The 13,594-nt window shown below is 39.6% G+C and overlaps 1 protein-coding gene across 1 annotated transcript in view; it reads left to right on the top strand.

Moving 5' to 3' along the window:
- The first annotated feature begins 509 nt into the window (after positions 1-509).
- Positions 510-13,594, top strand: part of LOC122864783 (voltage-dependent calcium channel gamma-7 subunit-like) — a 33,176-nt gene continuing 20,091 nt past the window's right edge. Inside the window, exon 1 of the mRNA XM_044172430.1 lies at positions 510-811. The gene's annotated coding sequence lies outside the window, so the exon portion shown is untranslated. The remainder of the gene's footprint in view (positions 812-13,594) is intronic.

Genomic DNA, 13,594 nt, shown 5'->3' with positions numbered 1-13,594 from the left:
TCACTTTTTAAGTAACAATTTAATGTCACAATATCCACACATTTATTACAACTAAACAGTTTAAATGACTTTTTTTTTACTCATGCAGAGGGACATTTTCCAACATTATGTCAAGTTTTGATTTTAGTGGCTCCATACAGAAACAAAACTGTAAAATCAAACCGTTTGAGTTCGTTTCATTCCTGTGGCTCCCTACTGTAGATGTATTCACTGCTGTCAATCATTTTCCTCAGTTATTATGTCGGAAAAAATAATGCACACTCACTACAGATCCATGTTTGGGTGTTTTGATCATTAATGAGTTACTATATGCTAAGTGTTGCTGTATGTTTGAATCAGTCATGTTGTCAGCTTGCATGATGTGTCCTCAATTCCAGCCAGCACGCTCTTATGCCATGCTGTCTGTGTGCGTGTGGGTGCGCGCGCGTGTCTTCTTCTCCCTCTAGCCTACATCACTGTAACCCCCCCACCCCCACCCCACCTCTCTCCTTCACACATGCACACACCAGTCCCACCTCCCTATACCCAACTACAGTGAAGCCCATTCAACCGATTCTCCGCAGTGCTAAAAGAGCAGAGAGAAGTAAAGAAGGAGAAGAAGGAGGAGTGAAAGAGGGGGAGAAAAGAGAGGAGAAGAGGGGAGATACGGGGTAACACGAAAAAGATAGAGCGTGTATGCGGCGAGAGCAGGAAAGAGGGGAAGCGAGAGAGAGAGAGAGAAGGGGGAAACTGCAAATTTGGTGGCCAGGCTTCCCAGTGCGCACAGATCTCTCGTCGGCTGCACCGTCCGACCAGCTCTCCGCTCTGCAGGGTGAGTAAAGCTTCTGCTGCCTCATTTTTAACTGCGCCTTATAAAACACTTCATTCCACCCTTGTATCCCTCATCATTTCACCTCACCTCACTCTAACCTCCCGCGTCTCACATCTGTTTTAAAGCCTCTCGCACTCTTTGGGCTTGTTGAGGCGAGCTCCGCTTCTTTGGCTGCGCACGTCAAGACTTCTGTTTCGGCTGCAGGGATGAGAAATGATGCTTATGCATGTGACTGTGTTTTGACATTAAATTTTAGCCTTCCTTTAAAAAAGCCAGGGGTGTTGTATATGAGAGGAGCCTCAAGTCTCTCTGCTCACCTCGGTTTGAGGGAAGAGGAGATGTACGCTGTTTTGTTGACAGCCGCTGATGAGTGTGTCTGCGCGGCTGTTTCCTGGCGGAGGAATGTACTGTACAGTGATTAGTGTGGCGCATTTGGAGCGCGCGCTGTAACACTGTACAGTCAATACAGAGTCTGGAGAAGAGCACAGTAAAGCCGCTTCGCTCACAGCAGCGCGTGGAGGAGAGAAGAGCGGGGGGGCAAAGTGTGTGTGGATGATGTGTGATTGTGTCATTGTGTCACTACAGTACATGTCTGTGTGTCAGAGAGAGAAAGAGGAAAGACCAGGAGTGAGGCAAACATGTGTTAGGGTGAGACTGTGTGCACGTGTGTGTGTGTGTGTGTGTGTGTGTGTGCTCTAAAAACTCTTGGCTCTTTCTTGGGGAACCCATCCTGTAATACTGTTCCAGCAGACTGCAGCACTTCTTATTGGGTCCTCTCTCTCTCTCTCTCTCTCTCTCTCTCTCTCTCTCTCTCTCTCTACTTACATATGCATAATATGTGTGTAAGGAAGGAAAAAGGATGAAGAGTAGAGTGAGAGACAAAGGAACTCCTTTTTTCTTTTTAATTTCCAGTCTGCATGCTGGTAATTAAAGTGAACAACTGTATACTACTCTGTTAAAGACTGCAGAGATGTTCCTCCTGAAAGGAAAAAACAGTGCAACATATAATGAAATGTAATATAGAGTATTTGTTTAAAGTATACATTAAAATGACATGTGCTAATGTCTCTCACAGATGTATATCACAATGGAGAGACCTTTAGCTAGTATGTGAAAGCTTTTGCATTAGCTGTCCGAATGCTGCATTCATGTAATGTGGAATGGAAGGCAGTGACAGAAAAGATTCCCCATGGTTACAACTTGCAATCGACATAGAATATGGAGATTGCCAATGTTACCAGTAATAAGTATTTTACAAACACAGTTGAATAGTAACCTATAGTGTTGAGATGTGGTTCTATGATGTGAGCTGGTGTGAAATAGTGTGCATTTACCACATTAGCATTAAATATGGTGCAGTTGCCTTGATCGGTGTACTTAAGCTGATTGAGAAACCCATGTTTGTTTGCTCTGTAGACAGATTTGGATATATCAGAGCTTTTATAATGTGAGACTCCTCAGTCATAATTACCACTCAGATGTTGACATGTACAGTTTTTACAAGTCCGGGTAGATACGGTGACTTCCAATATGACATGAATGCAGCATAAACAGCCACGTTTTTGAGAAAATCCTCTGCTGCACAATTATTTGAATGATTTTTCTTTGACTTTCTAGCTGACTGCATAAAAAAATTTCTAGACCTCTTTTGGGACTTGCGTAAAAAAAAAAAAATAAGCGCAATTAATCCATTAAGAAAGGTAAGCCCAAGTTTTAAACTTGGCTGGCTAAGAGGGAGACCTTGCTTGAGTGGCCATGGAGGATTATTTGACTTCCTGGTGTGCGTGCGTGTTATGTTTCTGGCAGCAGCAACATCAGTTTGTTTGGAATAAGCTGTAGAGCACGATAGTTAGCAGGAACAGTAATAGCAACCAACCATAGATGAACATGTTACAGTCCTGCTCACATTGTTGAGAGGTGATCTCTTGGAAATGCTTTGCACCATGGCCACTTGCCCTTTACTATAAAGAAAACACTTGCTTTGCTTTAACCATAGAACATGTCCAAAAGAAAATGTTTCAGCCATCGAAGACCTCAACTATAAACATCAGGGATTGATGTCAGTCCCCCAGAATCAAATGCCAATTGGTTCTTAATACTGCTGCCATTTTGCAACAATCTTCCAACAATCCAACAAGAAGAAATCCATCTGAGAGGCTCAGTTCTGTTTTTCTTGACTAGAAAAACTCTTTCCGTCCTGCTATTCATTATCAGAACTGTGGCTTTCTATTGCTACACCTCAAGTATAATGCCTGGCTACAGTAAATGCACAATGACAGCACAAGTACAATTTAGGAAATGTAGGAAACCATAAACTGTGGTAGAATTAGACAAGGTAGGTTGAGGGAAAGTGGGTTTACCTTTAAGACCTATGCTTACAATGTAGTAGAATATGCCTTTCAGTTAAATTAGTTCCTCTTGAAAATAAGAGCGGGGCATTTGTGAATTCATGCAAACTCAAATGCCCTATAGAGTCGGTTAGAAGGTCAGGTATAACATACCTACACTATAACCGTGTAGTTCACTGCAGAGATGTTTACAGATCTGTACACTGGTTGTATAAGACGTGAAGTATCATCATTGTCCGTTGGCGTGCAGCTCTTTGAGTTGAACGGAAATAAATCACACACTAACTTCAGTTGTTTAAACGGCTGATTGATAGTGTGAGTCACCAACAATGGCAGGGTCAGTGCTTCATTTCCCACCGGGGTTACTCAAGGTACTATAAAGTCCTTGAGATACATTTGTCCACCAGAGAGATAACAACATGTCTCTGCTGTCATGTTAATACCTTGTGACTCCAGATTTCATGTTTTACTGCAACTTCAGCAACAGGATGCTTTGGTTGTGACAAATTATCGACTCAATGGCTGATGAAACCTTATCGAAGAATTTAAGGAGTTTAAATTGGGCCTATAACCACATTTTAACCAACATTGGTTCTGTTTTTAATCTTGATCTTGTCAAGGTCAAGGAGGTCTAGGGCACACCTCATCAAAAAAAAAAAAGTCTGGCTCTGACTTGTTTTAGCCCAAACATCCAAACTTTCACCATAACCCTGACTTGCTACTGAAAAATCTGTTAAATGTAGATTCCATATTTCTGTACGTTAATTACTGAGAGCAGTCAGGTATCAAAAACAAGCTTTAATGTTAATAATGAGACTATTAGGTGAATTATACCATTGTCAAATGGTACTTTCAAAACAGAAAGAAATAAATAGACCCAAATTAAGAATATCGTGGCACAGTGCAGCTAAGAATAAAATAGAAAGCAACACAGAGACAAAACCTCGGGAGCAATTTGGGGTTCAGTATCTTGCCCAAGAATACTTCGACATTTTGGCTGGGGGAAGCTGTGCACCACCGACCTTCCGATTAGTGGATGACCAGCTCTACCTCTAAGCCACAGCCGCCCCTTTTGCAATTTGCAACCATTGAATTCCGCTCGCATCACCCTCCCGTTTCAAGCGTGTAGGAGAAACTACGGTGGCCACGAAACTGGCAAAAAATGCGAAAGGCCCTGTTTAGAGCCAATGTTTGGTTTGTCCGTTCTGGGCTAAAGTAGAAACATGGCGGTGCAACATGGCAGCCTCCGTGGAAGGGGGCCCGCTCCCATGCAGATAAAAATGGCTTATTCTAAGGTAACGAAAACACAACGACTCTTATATTCAGGTCATTATACAATAATGAAAACATACTTATAAATATTATATTCCATTTCTGCCAAAAGCTCCTCCTAAGTGTTACACACTGGACTGTCAGATTACAGAGTGGTTGACCATTTGTTAGAAGTAGGTAATAGTCAAAATCCACCTAATACATACAACCTGGCTCAGATTCACCTGTTGGGTCGGGTCCTTTCAGGTTCAAGCCGAGAATCAAAACCTAAACTAAAGAAAATCAGTGCAGTCAAGTGGAAAACAAGGCTGTTTTTCCTGACAAGCGGACATTTTGGAGATGTTTTCAGTGTGTGTATCATGCACAGTTAAGGTTGATTCCCCCTCTGGCCCAAGCCAAATGTGACCTCGAACTCAAATTATACAACATTCAAACTGAGTGAAGGTGAATGAAGACGTGTGTGTGTGTGACTGGGTGGTGGAGGGTTTTTTAGGCTTTTGTGAATACTGCTCTGCACATGTACAGGCATGTAGGATGTGTGACAATTAACACTGCCTGCCTGCCAGCCTTGGTGCATGTGTGTGGGTGTGACGTACAGTATGTGTGTGTGGTACAAGGACTTTCCTCTGTTCTTGGGCCAAGGTCTTTCCCTGTAAGCTCCCTTTCCTTTTCTTCTCCTTTCCTCTGTTATTCTCCCACGGTATCTCTGCTTATCTCTCCCTCTATTTTATCTACATCTCCTCAGCACATTAACAGGCCTTCCCTCGTTTTCTCCAGCGTGTGAGTGTGTGTCTGTGTTTTCTTACCCGCCGCATAAGCTAATTATCTTTATCAGTCCAGCAGTCGTTCTACAGACTATAGGACGAGGGTTTGTTTCCCAAAGCTTTCATCGTCTTAAGTACCGCTTTGAGAAATGAGAATCTTCCTGCAGCTCCCAGAGACATGAATGTGGTTCAGCATCGTTCCTAGGAATGTCTCGCCTAGAGAATTTTGATGCTATTTTTAAAAGATAAGTTGTTTTGGGCATTGTAGAAGCAAATGGCTTTTCTTGAATATCACATACCCTCTCTTTCACTCTTCTTTCTCTGCTTGTCCTTTTTCCTCCTCCGTTTCTTCCTTTCTTTCCTCATTCCTTACCAACTTATCTGTTTTCAGCATTCAGTTCATTTCACTCTATTCTTACTTTCCATAATCCCTTTAAACAGGTTTTATGTCTCATTGCATTCACCGTCCTACCCCTTCCTGCCTTCCTTATTCCCTTTTACAAATTAATCGGGAGTTCTTTCATCCCTAATGTATATGACCTTCTGACCCTCCCCATTCCTTTATCTTCTGTTTCCCTCTTTCCTTCTTTATTTATTCCTTCTGCCCTTCCTGTCATCATCCCCTCCTCCTCTCTTAATCTTGTCTTCCATTCTTCCCATCTTTAAATACCCATCTATTTTCCTGCCAGTTGGCAGAAGCCCTTCACTGCTAACAGAGGGACATATTGCCTTCTCAACAGAAAACAACCCCCCACCCCAACGCTAGCAAGCTAACCTGGGAACACCATCTGTGGAGCCCCGCCCAGCACCATGGGACGTGTAGTTTCGTGATGCTCAGCAGTTGCTTTGCCCTGCTCCATATTGACCCGCCGTTGCTGCAAAGTCTTTCATCTCTGTATCTCTGTTTTATCTGATTCCCTTTTTTTATTTCTTCGCAACTTCTTAATTTTGGGAACCAAGATTTCCATCCTCTCAGGGTGCCTGCTATAACTAGAAGTTTCCTAGAAGTCATAGGTGGCAGGGTTTTTGTTTTAGGAAAACTGTAGTCAAGATTTTAGAAATAGTGAGGTCATCAGTCCAAATTCACTGAGCACAAGCCCACCCAAACACCACCAAAAAACTATTTTTGAAAACGCATTAAGAGCTATGTAATTTTAGTATTGAATATGAAATCCTTTTTAATTTATTTAGCTTTCTCCTAAAACAGTCAAATTTTAAGATATTTAGTCTAAAAAGTCAATCAAGTCAATCAGAGATAGCTTATAAAAAATCCTCATATGCTGCTTTTCTTCAACCAAATTTGACCAACCTTTTTAGCAGAACTGAAATGAAAGTTAAATGAAAGTACTTCTCTATAACATTAAAATGTTCATGACTAAATAAGCAAAAGTAAAAAAAGAATTTTCAAAGAGTTTAACACTCAAAATCTCTATTTTTCTTCGTTTGGTGTGGTTTGATCAGATTTGATTGACAGTGACCAAACAACCCAACTGTCAGATCAGATTCTGATTCAAACGTTGCTTAATCTTGGTTGTTGCACAGAAGTATGTGACAACTTTTTCCAACTGAGCCCCATCAACTTCAAAGCAAGAAGCTGATTGATAATAAAGTTTGCGAGGGCCCTTTAGAGTTTTAGTTTTAACAGACTGAGAGTTAAAATTTATACAGTGATCTTTTTCTTAAAATGACTCATTCACCACCTTTATATCCTATATTAATCCTTTATTATTGCCCCATTTTTATCTGATCACCAATTTAGTTCAGTCCACCTTTTTGGGTCCCTCAGAGAGGGCTACAATTGCGTCTTTATTCATTAAATGAGAATTACCAACACAAACCTGTCACAATAATCACCAATAAAGAGGCTTGTTGATAGTAGATAAAAAACCGTCTCTCATACTGTACTGCACAATGAGCCCTTTATTAAGTAAAGGGCCTATTTCCGGAAATTAATTCATATGTACAAAGCTCCTGATTAAGGGAACTTATTACCACTCCTACACTGACAACCCTGCTTTAATGCCTTAATTAGCAACGAACACTCATTCATTAAGTTGGACTTCATTGAGGATGCTTCTAAGCCTCCGCTAAAATTAAGCAGAATTAATAATGAATCCATATAAAAATTTGAATTGTGCTGAACCTGTTGCTTTGTAATGAAGAAGCTAGGAAGTGAATTAAATTTAACCATCAGCAATGTTCATTTTTACTTTTGGAAACTATGCTGAAAGGGCACAGCTGACTGGCTAACAATGCTTCAAGTCTGTGATTATGTAAAGTCATTCAATGTACCGTTTATTTGGTCAGTTAGCAGAGAAAACAGATATTCAGATGCTGATATATGACAGGCAGCAGCCGGAATAAAGATAAATCAAATGAAATCAGTGACAGTGAGCATTTGCCCTCCTGAAGTGAAGTTGACCTCCCCTTCCCTCCTGAAGGGAAACTCACCTTCAGGAAAAGAGTGTATCACAGAACTAAGTCAGTAAATAACAGATGTATAGTTCTAAAAAAATATGTGGTACAGCAGTCTCTCGTGTTAAAGTCTGCAGGTTTGTCGACCTAGCTATCCACCCCGACCTCCTTCCTAAAAGGTTTTGTGGTGGTGTAACAACATCATGCTACTTCCTCCTGTTTCTTTTCAGAGTCAACACTCACACGGCTACAAGAGGTCCTTGTGAGGTGAAGGTAAACAGGTCTTTTATCTGTTTGAACGAACAAGGATAGTATCAACATCATACAGAAACTGGGTCGAGGAAACATCAAGAGGGGAAGAGGAGGAGAGCTGATATATTCCATTTTCAAGATCTAAAAAAGTGATCGCCACCTGGCCCTACCAGTTTTAAACACAATTTATTCATGACACAATTATAATGGTGTCATGACAGTCATCAAAACCAAGCACATACAGACAGTATAATGTAACGTTAACACATAGAGCTAAATAGTTTCTTTAAGTTTGATAATTAGGCATGCTATGGCATGTTTGTGACAGTTTATGTTTTCTTGGTTAATGTCAAGTTGTCATGACAAAGACATTTTTCATCTCAAACAATGTCAACTTTGCATTAAAAGTGACATAATGTCATAGTGACCGAATGACACTTAATGGCAACAGTCATAAACCTTCATTAAGACTCCTTCATGGTTATGACGGTGTCATGTCAGTCTTATGAACCCACCTTCAAATAAAGCGTTGCCATTTTGATTAACCGAAATGGTAATTCAGTTTGTTAATCCACTGAACCAGGCAGTAGGCATTTGTTTAGGGAGAAACTTAAAAAGAAGACATTATAACCTGTCTGTGTTCCATAGTTTACAGCCTGACAACTTTAAACCCTTTTTTCCTCAACATCACTGCTTCTGCCTTTGCAGGGCAGCACCGTTTTGTGCATTTCAGAGAAGTACAGTAGTTAAATGAACAACTGGATCTTAAAATTTAACAAATCAAACAAAACAACCACCTTCAGTTATCTGAGTCCTGCAGGTACTCAGCTCTGTCTCTTCTTTTCTAAGTGGAGGATGAATTTGTGTGTTTTGACTCTGCAGCACAGAACGTCTGACTGCCTCTCATGTTGAACCTGACATTTCCAGCTCTAAGACTGATGCTTATTTACACGAGCCAAGCACAAATCATCTTTGTCTTATTCAGAGGATGTGACTTTCTGAGACGCTGACGTCTCTCGACGTGTCGGACGTCTTTCAGCGACGTCTTCATGTTTGACTCTGCAGACAGGAGAAAATCTCTCTGCTTTCTACACTTTTTATAAAATTCAAACTATGTTATGCTGCAGTTTTGATATATATATATATTGATAGAGATTGTATCGTGTCGAAGGCCCTGCTTTAAGATTCATGTGTTGAAATTCATGCCTGAAAAAGTAATACACTGGCTCCCACCACAAACACACACATACCCTTCTTACGAGTTTTAAATGTTTACAACTTATCCACACGCTCAAGTTTTTGAGACTTTTACATGGTCCTTGGTTGAGGTCATACCAGAAAGCTCAGCTATTTTTAGGACCTTCAGAGAGTTTAAGTGAGGGATCAGACCTCCTCTTTGCACATACACCACCACATACCTGACGTGTCTGCCATTATCTCTGCAGGAGATTGCGATTGGCTGGGTTCACCCGAGGCGAGGGGTGTTTTACCATATCAAATATTTGTATTGTGTGACTCATGTCTTAGTGAGCGAATCCTCTCTGACACCGCTGAATGTGCTCTGCAGCGCTTTGCTTGAGTGATGAGGTCACTCCTCACTCTCTTCCTGCCTGACAGCGACTTTCTTTTTGCTTCGTATCTGTTCGGTTCTGATCTTGTCTGCTGAGTTCATTTTGTTCTTGGCTGTTTTCTTATCGGCTTTGCTCCTCTCTTTCTTAGCCTCGTAAACAGCATTTAAAAGTCAGTGAAGCTCCTTCAGCATCCTGTTTTGAATGCCATTTATTGGTATTAACACATAAGAATTAGTTTAACTGTAAATGTCCTTTTAAACAGGCAACTGTAAAAAAAAAAAAAATAATGGTTACAACCATCTGTCGGCAGGCTGTTTATCTATGCTTACATATTAATTGTTAATTAAAGAGAGGACAGTTGATGTTAATTTGTTAATTGTATAACACAAATATTTCTGTTACACAACAGCAGGTGTGCTTCTTTACAAAATTACATCATGTAAGTTATGACCTGAAGCACTTGGGCTGCTGGAGTTTCTCTGACTCTGACTCTTCCCACACAGTTAAGTTCAAGTCAACAAGTTAGTTTGCCAACAAGGAAGCCCATTTCTGGCCAATGTGATGAAAAAAAAAAGATCCTGTAAGTCATTATAATGAGAAGCTTTTTGAAATATTGACTTACTTATCTCAAAAAAATGAGTTAGTCCCTCAAATTAATGAGAAACCTTCTCAAAATAATGACGTAGTACCTCAAAGTATGTCAAAATAATGAGATTAATGAGGTTCTCATTATTTAGATACCAAGTATTTAGATACGAACTCATTATTTTGAGATAAGTAAGTCATAATTTTGAGATACCAAGTTATTATTTCCAAAACGTTTTTCATTTTACTGACTTACAGGATCTTATTTTTTTTTTAAATGGCATTGGCGGAAATGGGCTTCCATACAGGTTGATCTGTATGCTCTGTCTAGAGAACACTTGTTCTTCAATGTTAATCTTTTTAAGCTCTTTAGAGTCTGAACACATCCTGGACAAAAGGTCCAAATTTGCAACTTAAGTTCCATGATGTTAGACAATAAACAAGTGTGTGCTGCCTGGCATATCATGGCTAAAGGAACACTCCTGTAATTCACTATAATAATAACAAAAAGAAACTGTATTTCTATAGCACAAGTCTTGCAAAACGAGAGCTATAAGGATCATGGCATTTACCGAAAACCAAGGATTACTGTAATAAAATAGTTTAGATGGTAAAACACATTAAGAGAAAGCAATGTTAAAAAGGTGTGTCTTAAGATTTCATTTAAAAGTGTCTACAGATGTGGAGACTGTAAAGTCACATAAAGCCTCCCCTAAAACCTTAAAAAAACGAAAATCACAGCTCATCTTAGGCATAACAAATGATATTGATAACATATTGACACCCTATTTGTTTTGTCATGTGTTGCCAAAAGTAGCTCAAACTGTATATGTGTCAGTATTTCTGTAAATCTTGTTTAATCACAGCACTGCAGACAATTTGTATTTTATAAATGCACATTAAGCCCACGGCATGTTTTACTGAACTGCATTAACATGGTTGAACTTCAGCTTTAGTTATTAGTTTGCACTGTGGCTGCAGGTGATGTGCATGTGGCCTGCTTGTTAATATAATTATATACAGGCTCATAGCAGAGACAGGCAGGTTATTTGACTGAGACTATAATGTATGTTCATATGAAAATAGTTTTATTGCACATATAATTTCAGACAATAATGTACAAAGCAGATGGTCTGAGGGAAGAGTTTTCAGATTTAGGGAGACCCATGCCTGTGTTTGACCAGTGTAGAGCAGCATTTTGGCTCTGTGTTTACAGTTTTTGGTTAGCACTCGAGCAGTCCATGATGTTTCACGCCTGCTTCACTTACAAAGACCACAGCATGGTGAATGTGACCTCCATTTTGACTGGATGGATGAGGCGCTGTGTGTGTGTGTGTGTGACAGAGAGTGGATGTTTCTCAGTGTGTGAACAGCTGAAATGATGCATAGCAGAGGCAGCGTTTCTGCCACCAAGTGAGTGTCAAACTGCACTGCATGTCACCTGTGGAAGCCTGACAAACTGGTCTGGAATGCTGGATTCCAGCAGGGGCTCATTAGATGATCACCAGAGACACCAGGTCTGTGATCATGGCCAAAGTGGTTTTGGTTTTTAGAATCTACAAAACCAAAAGCACTCCCAAAGGTTTAAAACATTTTATGTACTTACCAGAATTCATTTATGATTTAGCACGTTTAACAAAATGAAAAATTACCATTTACCAACAAACAGTACAGTTTTACATTTTTAATGTGTTTTTCTCATCTTTGTTGTTGTTCTTTGGTTTTTTTGTCACAGATGTTTTTCTCTGTCTCTGGATTACACACTGATTTAACTATAAACACGATGCTTTTGTCATTTTTCAAAGATTCTTGCTGTTTTTAGCAAACAGGGATTGATTATTGATTAATGCCTGCACCCAGAGTTAAATATTTTCCTTTTGGGAGACACAAGTAGATTAGATTAGATAGAAACTTCAGTTTATTCGTGCCTGCACTGTTGAGTTATATTCTGTCATTATATAGCCAGCAGGACTCCCATTCAGTGTAGGTTTAAAGTAAATACTCATTCTTCTTTGCCCACCGTATAATGTCATTTGCTGTTGGCATCCAACTCAATGTTTACCATTTTGTCTGATTTTATTCTTGGAGGATTCAAACCCTACACCTCCCAAACGTCCTGTCGAATGCTGGGCTTGATCTGGCTCAAGGCCTGTTTTCTTCTTAAAACCTTTTCTTGAATTCCCAGAATTTCTTAAATTCAGAGCATCATTTATCGTCTCATGGCCTCCTTCTCTGCCTTGTTGATTTTCATGTTTTCTATCTCCCAGTCCTTGAATTTTACTGGCACCTCATGCTTTTTACACATCTACACATGTAAATTACTTCACGCCCTGCTTTGGGATTTTGCCAAAATATGGTAACAATGACATTAAGAATTATAAAAAAATATAGTATTATAAAATACCTGTCTGCCTAGTATATGCTGACTGACAGGGGATGTTTAGTTAGCTAGCGTTAGCTTACCTGCTCCCTGAAAGCTGTAACATTATTCAGTGTAACTTCACATCATCGCCGATGCCATGTCAACTACGTTTTGTCATTCGCATCAATTTAATCCTGCCAGCGGTGGAAAAATGTATATAATAAAAACTCGAAAGGCATCATGTTTCAAGTTATCCCACAACAATCAAGTAGCCATGAGAGCGATCACTTTCTTTGTCTAATAACATGAATAACATCTTCATTTTCTTCATAATCATTCACAGTGATGTCCATCAGGAAGATATTGTCCATATGTTGCTCATTTCAGTAGTATCCCAACACGTTTACTGATATTTAAATGCAGATAATGTAACAATCTGCCCCGCGTCAAAGAAGTGTAACAGCGGGATAGAGAGATAGTGAAGCCTGGCTGTGTGTGCAGTTTGTGTGTTAACAGAGTCTCTAAACACCATCTAGTGGTCAGAAATCGGAATCAAATCAAACATAATATAAAAGCTGAAAGAAAACAACATAATTGTAGTTACTGCACTTTGCTTTTGCATTGCTATTAGAACCATTTGAGGCAATTCAAAGGCACAGTAGCTACATTTTTGGGGTCAAAGGTTTTGCCGTCATGGTTTTTGGACCTAAAAATTACCTCATGAATACATGTACAATTAGTGCGATATCATTTATATAAATATAACCCATTTGGCTGGCCAGTTAAAACACTTTAAAGCCAAGCAAGTAGTTACTGCAGTTAGGCTTTGTAGGGCAGCATAATTCCTTGATATGTGTGAGGAGCTGTTCAATGCTCTTAATACTTTAAATGAACTTAACTGAACTGGATAATTTTGTTGACATTGGAGTGAATTTGATATTTTCAACATGAAATATGAGTTCATCCAAGGTTGTTCTCCTCTCCTTTCCTCTCTTCTTTCATCTCCTCTCCTGTCCAATATCACATACATATTTAACAGCTGAAGTCAATGAAAGTCAAGAAAGATTTAAATCAGAGGCTCCTCGCCCTAATTTTCGTACCTCCATGGTCTGCTTGTGCATAGTTTAAAATGTAAAAATCAATAAATTAAATCAATCTTTGTCTGTTCTCTCGTCACCTCTTCTTTCCCACATCTTGACATGTTTTTTTTGTTT

The sequence above is a fragment of the Siniperca chuatsi genome, linkage group LG17 (genome assembly GCF_020085105.1).
Source record: "Siniperca chuatsi isolate FFG_IHB_CAS linkage group LG17, ASM2008510v1, whole genome shotgun sequence".
Lineage (NCBI taxonomy): Eukaryota > Metazoa > Chordata > Actinopteri > Centrarchiformes > Sinipercidae > Siniperca > Siniperca chuatsi.
Note: the sequence above shows the minus strand (reverse complement) of the source record. Positions and strands in the feature narration are given on the sequence as shown.